Source organism: Canis aureus, chromosome 24, assembly GCF_053574225.1.
Source record: "Canis aureus isolate CA01 chromosome 24, VMU_Caureus_v.1.0, whole genome shotgun sequence".
In the NCBI taxonomy this organism is placed as follows: domain Eukaryota; kingdom Metazoa; phylum Chordata; class Mammalia; order Carnivora; family Canidae; genus Canis; species Canis aureus.
Genome location: NC_135634.1, coordinates 6,886,162 through 6,901,386, shown reverse-complemented (window position 1 = coordinate 6,901,386; position 15,225 = coordinate 6,886,162).

Below are 15,225 nucleotides of genomic sequence, written 5' to 3'. Positions count from 1 at the left end.
TGTCAAGGGTAATAAGATATTTTCATCAAGATGCTATCCAGTTGGGATCCCTGGGTGGCGCAGTGGTTTAGCGCCTGCCTTTGGCCCAGGGCGCGATCCTGGAGACCCGGGATCGAATCCCACGTCGGGCTCCCGGTGCATGGAGCCTGCTTCTCCCTCTGCCTGTGTCTCTGCCTCTCTCTCTCTCTCTCTCTCTCTCTGTGACTATCATAAATAAATAAAAATTAAAAAAAAAAAAAGATGCTATCCAGTTAAAATAGGGAGCGGCTCTTTTATTTTATGGAGCGGCCAAATGGGAGAAAGAAATAGTGAGTCTCTTAGCATAAAGATCCAGATTCAAATGGCCTTGATAAATTGAAGAAGTATTTAGAAATTAATAAAATATGATTCCATGGATAAATGCTTAGGAAAGTGGACCAGAAAGTATAGAAACATACAATAAAGCAAGTGATAGACTATGAGAGTGGTTCTTAAAATTTTGGTCTTACTACCTTCATTCCCTAAAAAAACTATTGTGAACTTCAGAGTCTTATTTATATGAATTATATACATTAAAATTGAGAAAATTTGAAATATATTTAATTCACTTCAAAATAACAGTGATTTCATTGTATATTAACACAAATAACTTCTTTCAAACACAACATTTTTAAGCAAAATAATATAGTGGCAGGCAAGCATGACATTATTTTACATTTGTGCAAGTCTTTTTAATACCTGACCTACTAGAAGACATCTGGAGTCTCATGTTTGATTTTATGGTCAATATGTTGAAATATCATGTAGCTTCTGGAAAACTCCACTTTCCATTCATGAAAATATTGTGAGTGAAAACTATAAATGACATCTTAGTATCATATAAACATAGTTTTGAATTTGTAGACCATGTGAATTGGTCTCAAGGACTCCTGGGAATCGCTTTCACTGTTCACATGGAACATGAATATTCTCACATTCTGGGTCACTTCTGAGACTTCCTTTGACTTACCTTTTTTAAATTTCTCCGTATTACTAGTCTTTTGATCTTCTTTCTTATAATTTTCAGGCCATCCCACAGAATCATTTATAATTTTCCATAAATCTATATATCTCCACACCCCCAGCCATCTCTCTTTCTAAGCAAAATGCACAACCAGATAGTTGTATCACTTGAAATTCTGACCATTGGGAGAATTTCCCTTCTTAGTCACCTCTTAGTCACAGATATAAAACTGCAGTATTCCACTTTGGACTGATTTCAACATATTTCATAGAAATCCCTCTAAAATAGACTTGAATATTCTCTTCAGTTCTCACCAGGACCAGGTCATAGCTTCAGGATGAGAGAGAAGTAGGTAATGCAGTAAAAATAGATACACCAACATTATAAGCCACCAGATCTTGCAAAATACTGGTGCCCTCACCACTTACTCAAACTTAATTTTATAATTGATGATGATCAACTACCCAAATTTATGGCTCAATGCGTCATATAACATTCTACTTATGACAGAAACCTCATTTGTGGGCCATTTGGTATCTCTAGGGCCCAATAACAAATCAAGGGTATTTTCTTTAAGAAATAATAAATATTTTATGAAAAAAATACAGTTCTTATCCAAAACTCAAGGGATTTGCACAGTGATTCTCCTAATGGATCTTTTCACAATATCCCTAGAGTATCTGGATCCATCACAGTGAATTTTGAACAACATTAGATTCACTGTGATATAAGGTCTAAGTATTAGAGTTGCTTACCATGCAGCCTTGTTTAGTTGCTCCCAAATGCAATAAATGGTTGCCTTCAAAATCTCCAAAGCTCCTTTCTTTAGTGGTAGGAGTTTTGAAAACTTGTTTTTCACTTTGGATGCAATATCATAACATGTTCTGTACTACAGAAGTAACCAGAAATTTCTCTGAGATGGCAGGTACATAAATTTTCATTGGGCTTATATTCCTAGACAGGAATATATCTTACCAGGTATTGGAGCCTATTGTTCTATAACAAATCTCTCCAAAACTTTGTGACTTAAAACAACAACAACCATTTTATTCTTTCAAGCTTTTGGTGAGTCACAAATGTGGGAAAAGTTTAGCTGGTCACCTCCACCTCAGGATCTCTCATGTAGTTGCAGTCAGACTATGGCTAGAATTGGACTAGATGAGGGGATGAAGCAGCTGGGAGAAGGCCAGCATCTCTCTCTTCATGCAGTCTCAGGTCTATCTGGATTATCTTTCCATTTCCTCATAGCACAGAGTTGGTTTGCTTATACTGCAGGTGAAGGCTTCAGGGAACAAATATTCTACTAAATAAAATGGAAATCATTTCATATTTTGTGATCTAGCCTAATAGGATACACAGTACCACTTCTGGATGAAAAATTAGAAAATCCTATCCAGCTTCAAGGAAGGGAACATAGACTCTACCTCTAAGTGGGAAGAATGCCAAAATTCCATCATAAGAAAGGTAGGTGGGGCTGGAGATATTGCTACAGCCATTTTTGAAAAATATGATCTGTTAAACCAAGTATCAAGGGCATGTACTCATTCCTGATGAAAAGGTTTTGTAACATGATATTAATACAGGAGATGAGAGTGAGGTGGACTGACGAGATGATGAGAGTTGCATTGTTCTGAGGTAAAATGGCAAAAGTGTACTGCTGTGCCTTTCAGAAGTAGATCACTTCTGTTATCCTGTTTATTAGAATAGTTTCAGAAAAGCATTTTCCAGAAAAAAATAACTGCATAGCAGATGTTGGGAAGTGATTATTTGTTTTAGAAGAAAGACTTCACCTGGAACAATAAGTATAATTGCAATCATCACCAGATTGGTTTGTAATAGTCTCTGGTCATTCTCCTAGACCCTTTCATATTCTTCATGGAGACATAGGTGGCTTGTTTGGGAATAAAAGAGACGTCTCTGAATATTTTACATCTTTGGATATGGTGCTAATGTCTGTTGAAGTTCACCTGGGGTACAGTACTGCTAATATAAGACTTTTTTTTTAATTTTTGATTTATTTTTTTAGGGGTGGGGAATGAGCAGAAGGAGAGAATCTTAAGCAGGCTTCATGCCAAGCACCAAGCCCAACACAGGGTTTGATCTCACAAACCTGAGATCACAACCTGATCCTAAATCAAGAGTTGGCCACTTAATTACCCAGGTGCCCCTATATTAGACTTTTTTAGAAGTGCAGTTCTGAAGTCTTATGTTTGGCCCCCATCATAATAGCCTTCACTCCTTTTTTTTTTTTTTTAAGATTTTATTTATTTATTCATGAGAGACACAGATAAAGAGGCAGAGACACAGGCAGAAGGAGAAGCAGGCTCCCTGCAGGAAGCCTGATATGGGACTTGATTCCAGGACCCCAGGATCACAACCTGAGCTGAAGGCAGATGCTCAACCACTGAGTAATGCAGGTGTCCCAGCCTTCACACCTTTTATCAGAGAGTTACTGTGGGGAATCTTCCAGCAGCCAACTCTTCCTTTAGTAACCAAAGAAATAACTATGGGATAGAAATGTACACGGATGTTGGAATCCACTGTGATACAGACTTTGGCCCAATCTCCACTTAATCCCTAACTTCCAAAAACTTTCACAATGACTTTCTGAATCTTAAAGGAATCACATAATTCAAAGCCTGTGGTCAATAACCCCCACAGTTCTTGGTATTTATTTTCCAATTCAGTTTTTTCTGGCAAGTAGCTATAAATCTCTTTGAGTATGCAGACAAGAAGATTTATACAATATATAATTTCCATGTCTTGGGGTCTTTCTGCAAGGATTTGTGAATTGGTTCATATCTGGGAATTGAGTGACCCTGATTCTCACTCATGTGCCTCTAATCACACCTTCATTTCTAGATTTACATTTGTTTGTTTGTTTTGGGTTTTATAAATTAAGCAAGACTTTACAAGTCTGCCCAAATTCTAGAGTCCTAGGGATCCCAAGACCAATTAGCCACCAACAAATATCTTTACAGATCAAACAATCATGATTACTGCACTGAGATACTATTTATTTCAGTAATAGATAATTGTTTTTTCATGATTTATTACTGTTTCTGGTACTCTGCCAACTAGAGATTCTATCAAACTTCAAGTCAGAGAACCTGTTTCAAAGCCAGGATCTTTCAAAGCTTTCACTTGGGCCTACCAGAAATGTTTGTTCCCAAGCATTTTTCAATAATATTTGTTTTTACATAGCTAATACAGATTTTAATCCTTAGTTAAGGAAGTGTCCTTGGGGCCCTTCCTTTCTAAAAGGAAAGATGAAAATTCAAACTCATTTGAACTCAATTAAAAATTGAGTAAAACTCAATTAAAAATTCTTGTCTCCCTAAGCCTTTGGATTTCTCCTCTTCATTATCTCAGGAATTTCTGATATCTCAATCTCATTTTGTATAGACATCACTGTAACTAGCTCAAAACAAAAATAGGTAGAGCTTTGGCCCAACACTGTCTCACAGTGGGCTGCCCGTGTCCAATAATTCCATGATTATTTCTCAAGTGTATTGTATTGTCCTGAAAAACCCAGGAAATTAAGAATTACTTTTTCCATATTACTTTGAGCTTAAGGTTTGGAATACTAATCAAATACATTTGTGCTGACTAGAGCACCTAAGGAAGATATGAAGGAAGAGAGAATAAAAATAGATCACTAACAATATACAATATAAAACCCATTGAAGGCAAGTATCAAAATAACTTGAGTTGAAACCTAGACCTTTGAAATATTTTAAGTATAAAACTGAGATTTTTCTAAATTTTCAAATCACACAGAGCAAAAAGTGAGTTTTCTGAGATGTTAATAAATTGAAATAAACTTTAAGTTTTTATTCTTCTGTATACTTGATAGTGCACATATTAGTATGGTAGTACAGATAATTTACAAAATAAATGTGAAGGGAAAGAGTATTTACTTTAAAAAATTTTGTTGATGGAGTGTATTTTCAAAAAATGTGAATACTACTGATCTGATCTAGAATACAGAGCACAAAACCAAAAATCATCATGTATAGTATTTCAGTATAAAAACAAGCAAAATTCATATATATTTATGAATTCATATATGCATTCACGTGAATATTTCTACAAGTGTTATCATTGTTAGACAATTCTGTGCAACTCTAAAGTTCTCATCAAAAATGAACATATAGCTGCTTACTTATATACTTTAAAAGTCATTTATTTTCATTCACAGAATTTATGATTTTGGCAACCACTGCTATGACAATGATATAAGTTAAGAAAAAATTTATCAATCTGATAGGCTTTACCATAAAGACCAGGTACAGACTATCAGACACACTTCAAATCCTGTGTTGGGTTTTCAGCAACATTCCTAAGTATGCAAAACCCTTCTTATTAAGCAAAAGGGCTTAATCTCAAAGACGAATGCTTCTAACTTTCATTCCTCATCATATGATCTTGTGATGGATAGAACAATAGCAGTTCTGAAGATTATTTCTGTGAGAATAATTTTGGAAAACCCACAAGAAAAAAATGCAGATATTTGATATTAAATCAATTATGTTAATGAATATTAGGCAAAATCAGATAGTTTTCCTAAGAAATATAAATCATCTAATAGTAATGCATTAAGACAGTGCACATAATACAAAAATATAATACCATGTATAGTACTTTTCAATATTTTTATTTTGTTAAAAATGAAATTGAAATTGCTGAACAGCAAGAGCAAATCTATTTTTGCCTGAGCCATACTTTTTTAAAATCACAATTTAATAAAGATACTTTACCCTAAATCCCCCTGTTCCTCAAAAGTTTTATAGTTTTTCTTTGACATTTTTATCATCCTACCAGGGTAGAGATGATGAAACTTGGAACATAAAATCATTAGCTAAAATGACCTCATGTAGAGATGCTCAAAGCATAATAGAATATGAATATTGAATGGTTAGGTTTTATGAATACCTAAATTATTTTTAACGGATTCTTTCCAATATTTTCCCAACTAGTCTGGTTCTTTAAAATGCAATAAAAAAACTAAAATAAATGATGCACTGCATCTGCTAATCTAAAATAAATCAGATACATTGAAAATTTAGAATAAAAAAAAAAGAAAATTTAGAATAGAGGAAGACCTCCTAAGTGGTAAAGGTGTCCCTTTGAGATAATTCACTTTATAGAAACCTACAGAAACAAGTTTAAGACATTTGTTGTTCAGAAGCCAATAACCACCTCCATGCGTCTGAATATTGCTCATTCTGAGATATGTTACTTTGAATGATGTGGAAAATTTTCAAACTGTATATTTCAGTTAGGTTGGCTAGCCTCTAGACTTATTTTTATTGCTCCAGTACTGTCTTTTATACCATGCAGTATGAATTACATAAATAGCATATATTTGAATAGCAAGGGGCTTTACTAAGAGTAAAGTAACTTGATAGTACTTTGAGTACTGTGATTCATAACAAATATTAAACTGCTCTTCTCTGCCAGTGATCACAGTTTTCTAGTCCTAGAAGGGTAAGGAGTCTGTTTTCTCCTGTGTTTTCCTATGGTTTCGCCTATATTCTTCTGTGGAAAATAATGATAACAAAGCAACAGCAATCCAGTACTCTTACCCAGTTCTTGCTAGGGGGTGCCAGGATTTTAGCAATTTCATGTAGTACTTACTCTCAGAACAACTCTAGGAGGTAGTTATTATTCCAGGGCTCTAGTACAGGTCAGGAAATGAAGGCTAAAGGAAGGTTAAGCAGATTATGCAAAGTCCAACAGCTGTCAGTGTTGGACATGCACTTTGAGCTATCTGATCCCAAAGTTCATGCTCTTAACCACTATACTGTGTTGCGTATCCTGGAAATGAAATGCTGCATCTGATACCAAGGGGAGAATATCTTTTACAGAATCTGATGTTCACCTTTGACTCATTTTCTCTTTTATACAATTCTAATAAGGACATGAACTGTCCAGGAGTGAGTTCTTTCCAGACCTCTCATGTTGCTTGCAGAGATCATGGCTCACTTTTCTTCTGTCATTCTGCAAATAGGGAGTGTGTAATGCAGCAACACCCAGAATCCAGACCCTCTCTCCAAGGCTCATACAAGCCCAGGAAGGAAGAAATTCTGGGGATAGTTAGAGAATATGATTGAGGAGAATAGAAATTTATACAGTATGTTTTCCACTAAGTAACAGTGGACAGAATTATAGTCTTTAATACTTTATAAAACATACATTAGTTATGTAAATTTTATCTGTAAAAATAAAGTGATATTTATTAAAAGAAAGCTTCATTAAAATTTCCCTTTGAACATCTAAAACAGTATGTGGCTATTATTCAATGAACAGATACTTCTAATATTTCTTGAGACACAGCATATTATTTGTTTACCAACATCAAGAACACATTTATTTCATAAATATATATTTACTAAATCAACTCAAGTAGATTTTTTTTTTATTACCAGCTTAAGATACTTGTATATTTAACCATTAAAAGATGAGAGAGGGATCCCTAGGTGGCGCAGCGGTTTGGCGCCTGCCTTTGGCTCAGGGCGCGATCCTGGAGACCCGGGATCGAATCCCACGTCGGGCTCCCTGCATGGAGCCTGCTTCTCCCTCTGCCTGTGTCTCTGCCTCTCTCTCTCTCTCTCTGTGTGACTATCATAAATAAAAAAAAATTTTTTTTTAAAAAGATGAGAGAATGTTTTAAATTGCTTTTTTCTTAGTGATTTGCAAGGAATTCAGGTAGGGATAGCTGTGAAAAATTATTCCATCTTCCTAGTTTTCAGGGCACTGTATATAAATAAAATTAAACAAGGAATAATGGGGCTCAATTGGTAGTGTCTGATTTCAGCTCAGGTCATGATCTCAGGGTCCTGGGCTGGAGCCTTAGTGTTGGCTTCCCTGCTCTCTCTCTCAAATAAATAAATAAATAATAAATAAATAAATAAATAAATAAATAAATAAATAAATAAAATCTTAAAAAAATAATATTAAACTTGTCATCAGATAAGACTTGTCACTGTATAACCTTTGTTAAATGGAAAAGAAATATTAAGTCCTTTTTGCATCAAAATAATGCCATTTGTCAAATGATGTTAATTAAAAATAAATGTTTAGTTTTATAAATTTCTTGAATTTCTCAAATGCATATATCATATCTAACAACATCTTTTCACACAAGTCTTTTCTGCTACATTTTCTTCCTTATCAAACTTCACATAAGCAGCAAATTAATGTATTTGATAGTCTAGCATAACAACTTGATTTTTTCTCAACACAAAACAGGACCAGGATGAAGTCCTCACTCTGATATACATATTTTTAAAATTCTACATATTTGATTTTATTCTTCTTTTTCAGTACAATATAATCCTGAAATAGCAATCCTGGTCAAAATCTCGACATAATACAAGTATATGACTGACAATGTGCCGTAAAAGCAAGGGTTCAATTGAACTTTCATAGTTCCAAATATATACGTTTTTCAGGAAAAGTGACAGTAGGGCTTAGCAAATTCAATCCCATTTAAGATTATTCTCTAAGGCACACAGTAAAAATGCAATGATGTGAAAACTTGTGTAGAATGGACAGAAATGCAAAATAATACAGTGAGCAGACAAATTGTGGGCTATAGAATACAAGGTTGGTTAGATTCAAAGCAAGTAAAATATGGTTAGATCCCTGTCTCTTTGGTGCATGTATCATGCACATTTTCATTGCATCAGTTAATGTTGTACTGGTGCCATCTTGTTAGTTTCCTTATTACTGATCTCATCATCACTAAGAAAGGCAATAATAGCAAGGTTGTGGGTGTGGATTTTAGCAGAAAATTTATTTGGAACAGAAAAATTTAAAACTTGCAAGTATGAAAGTATTTTTAACTATATAAAATTCAAATGGAAAGCCATTTTTCAACTGAATTTTCCTAGAATATTACCAAATATTTCAAAACGATGCCATAATCTTAAGAAGTTCAAACAGTTGGGGTCTAATGTGTAACTGGTGTTGTCAATGAGATGGTGGCGTGGGCATTTATCACAACAGAGAACATTTTTCAAGATAAGAGCTGAGCCCATATTTCTTCCCACTACGGTTTCCTATCTCTTGAATTTCTTTAAAGTTACATCAGCAGCTCATCTACATTATCAAGAATGTCGCTAAAAGAAGACATCTTTTAAATCTTTCTCATACATCACTGCCAAAGTGATTGTCTCATTTTGGCTGCCATGCCAAAGAAATTTGAGCAGATTACTTTCCATTTTCTGCAAAACATGCTACATCTCATGACCCACTTTGAGTTCTCACCGTTAGTCCACGGTTGGTATACTCTTCTCCATAGTACTAAATGAAAAGGATAAGCTTTGAGACTGAAAAACAAAATATTCTCTACATTAACCAGGGTACATGATACATACCAGAAATGTGGCAGAGGGCTGATAATGACATTTTCAGTCTTTCACAGTTCTTAAAGTTTTGTTGAAATCCTCTACTGGACAGGGCCTTGAATTTTGGTTCTGTGACTGGTTGTGTATTTAAATCTTGCTGAGTCTTTGTTTCCACACATAGATAGGGGTAAGTAATAATAGAATAATCCATGGTTATTTAGAAGAGCAAGTAATATGTGTAAAAATTGTAGTAAATTGTGAAATCCTTTTTTTAGACAGTGAAGTGGCTATGTGGTACACATTTAGAAGAACACAAATTCTTTTTTTTTTTTTGAGATTTTATTTATTCATTTGAGAGAGAGAGCACACACACATGCATGGGGGAGGGGCAGAGGAAAAGGGAGAAGCAGACTCCCCACCAAGCAGGGAGCCTGACTTGGGGCTCAATCCTAGGACTTGGAGATGACCTGAGCTGAAGGCTGATGCTTAACGGACTGAGCCACCCAGGTGCCTCAAGAACACTAATTCTTATTGCATAGTTAAGTTTGAAAGTCTAAAATCATCCCTGGGTATTTATAAAATGACACTCATCTAGTTTTAGATTCTCATGAGTATAAAAACTCCCTACTGACTTTGATTCCATTCAAACAATGGGTCTTTAACACGCGGTACAGAATAGGCACTGAGCTGAATGCTAAGGGCATCCACAGGAACTAATGCTTGGGCCAGTTCCTCCTACTGCCCACATTCTACCTAAAGAGCTTACAAGTTTCTACCTCTCCCTTTAGATATAGTGTCAGCAAAACTTTGAAAGCCAGAGGACGCTGAAAAACAAAACCAAAATAAGCATTAATCTGGCAGAAATGCGGCGTGTGAAGAGAACGTTAATGCAAACCAAAGCCTATACTTTGGTTAGATTTAAGCAGGTCGTGAAGTTCGTCTCCACAGAGAAAGGAACAAAGTCTGAGGGAGTACTATCTGCAAAGTTACTGAAATTCATGCACTGTGTATGGCTTAGGAGGGCTTCAGACTATTAAAAAATGCTTTCCAGGGGCGCCTGGCTGTCTCAGTCTAGTAAAGTATGCAACTCTTGATCTTGGGGTTGTAAGCTCAAGCCTCACATTGGGTGTAGAGATTACTTAAAAATAAAATCTTAAAAATGCCTTTCATAGTGTATCAGTTTTCTAGGGCTGCCACAACAACTTACCACAAAAGGGTGGCTCAACACAACAAAAATTTATTCCTTCAGAGTTCTGGGGGCTAGAAGTCAAAACTAAGGCAGTGGTTGGATCGTATTCCCACTGAAGTGTTTAAGGAAGAATGCTTCCTCCTTCTATCTAGTTTCTGGTGCCTTCTGGCAATCCCTGGTTTATAGGTGCCTCGTTTCAATCTCTGCCTCCACCTCCACATGGCCTTCTTCCCTTGTGTCTTTTCTGTGTTTCTGCATCTAAACCCCTCTCCCTTTTCTCTTATAAACTATCAGTCCTCAATCTTAGGCCCCATTCTAATCCAGGATGAGCTTCACTTGATTACATCTTGTTGGGTCAAAACCTCCTCAGAAGCTTTTCAGGCATAATCTGAAGTCAGGTCCAGATCCCAAGGTCAGAGAGAGAGAGAGAGAGAGACCAAAGAAAAAGGCAGACCTCTCCAGACTGGTCAGTGATGTGTTTAATAAGCAAGGGAACTTATAAACTTACATACAAAACTTGCCTTGAAGGGCAGCCCAGGTGGCTCAGTGGTTTGGTGCCACCTTCGGCCCAGGGCATGATCCTGGGGACCCGGGATCGAGTCCCATATCGGGCTCCCTGCACGGAGCCTGCTTCTCCCTCTGCCTGTGTTTCTGCCTCTGTGTGTGTGTGTGTGTGTGTGTGTGTCTCATGAATAAATAAATAAAATCTTAAAAAAAAAAAAAAACTTGCCTTTGGCAGCTGCAAAATGAAATCTCTGCATCCACCCTCCAAACCTTGAAAGTTTCTAACATAAACTGTCCACATGATCTCAATGCCACATTACAATCTCGAGGCTGTGTCCCTGATAGGCTTCCGGCAGTGGGAAGGTCCAGCAGAATGTACATTCCAAGGACAGGGGACAGGGTAAAGAGCCTCTGATTGCAAGATTCCAGGTTCACAGACCAACTGGAAGTCACATTCTTGGGATGCCCTCCTCAAACACATTTGTAAAGACTCCATTTCCAAACAAGGCCACATTCACAGGGACTGGGGGCTAACACTTGAATGTATCTTTTGAGGGTACATTATTCAAACCACCGCATCTGGTAAAAGAAGGGTTTCACTCAAGCCTGAAATATTAGAAGAATAATAGAGAAAACAAAGTGAATTAAAGATTCGTGATTAAAGTACTAAATCAAACCTATGAATTTCTTGAAAACTGGCTTTAAGTATGCAATCCTTTAGAAAAGTAGTATATTTCGGGCACCTGCTCTCTCTCTCTCTGTCTCAAATAAATAAGTAAATCTTAAAAAAAGAAGAGTAGTATATATTATTCACCTTTATAGCCACAGAAAATATTAAAAAGTTGAGAGAAAACACTAAACATGAGCAAAATAAACAGTTGATATAAAAAATACAATAGACGAGTTCAGTAGTCACATAAATTCCACAAAAGAAAAGAATATTTCAATCAGCAGGTACAGTACTATCCCAGAGATCACCAGGAAATGATAAAGAGATAAAATATGAAGGGAAAGCTAGGGGATGCAGAATATAGAAATAAAAATGTCAATATCCAGGAGATAGAATTCTTTAAAGGAAAGAAAAAATTAAAAAGTTCAGGAAATATCCAACAAAAAATGAAAGTAAATTTCCTGGAGTCGAAGGAAGATGAAAAACGTCAGGCTGAAAGAGGCTTAGAGATGCCAGCCAGGAAAAACAACATGTGGACACATTATGGTAAAGTTTAAGAATATCAAAGACAAAGAGAAAACTCAAATATATTTCAGGGAAAAATAGAGGACCAACAAGGAAATGAGAATTCTATGGACATCAAACTTGCACTCCTGTATTAGATTATCTTCTGTCTTAAATATTGGAATTTAACTGAGAAAATAAGAGAGCCACAAATGTTGAGGCATCTGAAAAGCTCAGAGCAAATTCTACTGTTAGAAGATATTCTCAATTTTTTTTTTAATCTTGAAGCATGTAAACAGTGTCGCCCAAGTATTTTCACACATTGTATCTTTTCGTCCCATCCCAAAGGCTTTTCTTTGATAAATATTTTCATAAAACAAAATTTTATTCTTTTGAATGTTTTGTGAGACATAAATGCTACAAAACCATACACATCTCCAATTTCGTTCCATTGTGGCCTAGAATATAAATTTATCCAATTAAAAAATAGGAATGCCAACAAAAAATTCTTCCCATAAGTCAAGAAATTCAAAATGGCCATTGTTTAATTTGAAATTGTTTGCTTTGCAAGTCAAAACTTTTAACTTTTTGATCTTTTATGATTTGATTTATGAAGTTCTTCCCCTGCTACTATGGTAATAATTTTAGCTTTTCTCTTGTTTATGATCTATGTTTTCAACAATTACAATTAACTAAAAGTCTTGAAAGACTACATTTTGCCCTCTTCTGTATGTTGAATACTATGATCAAAAGTTTCCAAGTGATTTTGAACAAAACACAATCAAAATTTGGTAAACTCATTTACAAAATAAAACTTCATTTTTTTTTATGGCACACTGAGGTTATAAGAAGTTGATAAAGTAGATCTTCAAAGTCAGTATTTTTACAATTGAACTAGATGATGGGCCATAAAGAGAAAAAGCATGTACTATCATGTTAAAGTGTTTCTTCTAATTTCAGCATTAGCTTCTTCATAAAAATATTTGTAAATTGTGACAAGTCTTGACTTGACATCAATTGGTAGACTATCAAAAATTGTACTTCCATCTGAATTATGTGTGCATGAGAACCAATTCCACATATGATTGAACCCAATCAGTTTCTTAATTTAGTCTGCTTTGTTTTTCTTTATATCATGACACTGCACTTCACCAAAATTTATATTCAAATAATTCTATCTTTGATGTCATAAGTTTTAACTAAATTTATAATAAAATTTACAATAACTGTAGGTATTTTATCTTCTTTTTAATGAACATTTGAAGCTTTATTTTGATTGCATAAATTGAAACTATTATGCTATGATTGGAATTAATGTGATGGATTTTTCTATTTGAATCATTTGATGACACTGATATAAAATTCATATCTTTCATTGTTTGCCAAATTCCTCTAATAACAGGCTCAACTTACTAAACAGCTGTCTTTCATTTCTCATTCATGCATAGGAAACCAGAGTCTAAAATAAGTAAAATAAATTTAGATGAACAATCATTTGATCTAAATGAATAATCATGTAATAAAAATTAAACACACTTCTTGCTACTATCCATATTAAATTATCATCTTTGGACATTTCTTTAATAAGTACCAATTTTTGATATACATAGTTGCTTCTATAGCAAATTTGTATCTTCTGATTCTCTTGTCATTAGTGGTATCATTATGATACCTATAATGGATGGTAAATGTTCATAAATATTTTCTGCAAGTCACATAGTTATTATTACTTTCTTGGGACATAGAAAATCAGTACTTAATTTTAACTAAACATGCACTTTCATTTTTCTTTTAGCTTGTTGCTGTCAAAAAGGTTTACTGGGGAAAAATGTATTATGAAATAAAAAGAAGCAGTTATAAAATTATACCTTGAAATTATTGACAAAACCACCGAAGCAAGGGTGTTCAGATTGTTATTGATATACCCTACTGCAGAACTTATCAGCCTTTATTTCCCAGATGTATTTCATGAACACCTAAAATGTAATTTCCCATGTTTCCTACTGACTCCAACTGACTGCCAACTGCCTGTCTCATGTCTCCATGCATCTCAGAGGCCACTGCAGAACTTGCTTCTGCCACCTTCATCCAAGTAATTAACCAACGTCCAAGAACACTTAATTTTAGAGGAATTTGGCAAACGATGAGCCCCACTCATGGTTTGCAAAATAACGGGGTTAACTGAGTGCATCTGGAAAGGATTGAGAAAGAACATGGATCATGTTCCCAATTTAATCGTGTGTTTTTTTTTAAAGATTTTATTTATTTATGAGACACACACAGAGAGAAGCAGAGACATAGGCAGAGGAAGAAGCAGGATCCTCAAGGAAAGCCCAATGCAGGTCTCGATCCCAGGACCCCAGGATCACTCCTGAGCTGAAGGCAGATGCTCAACCACTGAGCCACCCAAGAATCCCACCAATTTAACCATGTATTACAGAGAGAATTCTGTTCATTGCATATACATCTCACATGCTACAGGAAGACACCAGCTGAAAAGACAAAGTGAGAGTTTATCAAAACATCCAGCTTTATTCTAATACACTTATAAATAATAATACCATATTTGAAAATAATAAATTCATAATGAATACCAGACAGAATAAAGGACATCATATTCCAACCTGCAGTTACAGAAGGTCTAGTTCCTCTATGTTTAAGGTTTATATAATAATTTAATACTAAAGATGCCAAAAAGGCTTCAATATTTAACATATAATTAAACAATAAAGCTATTTATATCATCAACTTTTCTGGTTGGAAGAGGAGAGGAGTCCCAACTGCCCCCTGGGTACATTTTATTTCATTGCAGGAAAAGTTTGTAAAAAGAAGTAGCAGTTACTTCAAACTACAAACTCAAAAATGGCAAATCTCAGAGTGCCAAGAACTAATTTAAAAATAATCTTTTGAAATAAAGGAACCCTTATTTTAGGATAGCAGGTTGAGAACAGAAGTATTAACCATCTAGTAGTTTTAAGTTATCCAAAATTAGACATGTTTGAGATTGGCTATAGGTTTTGTT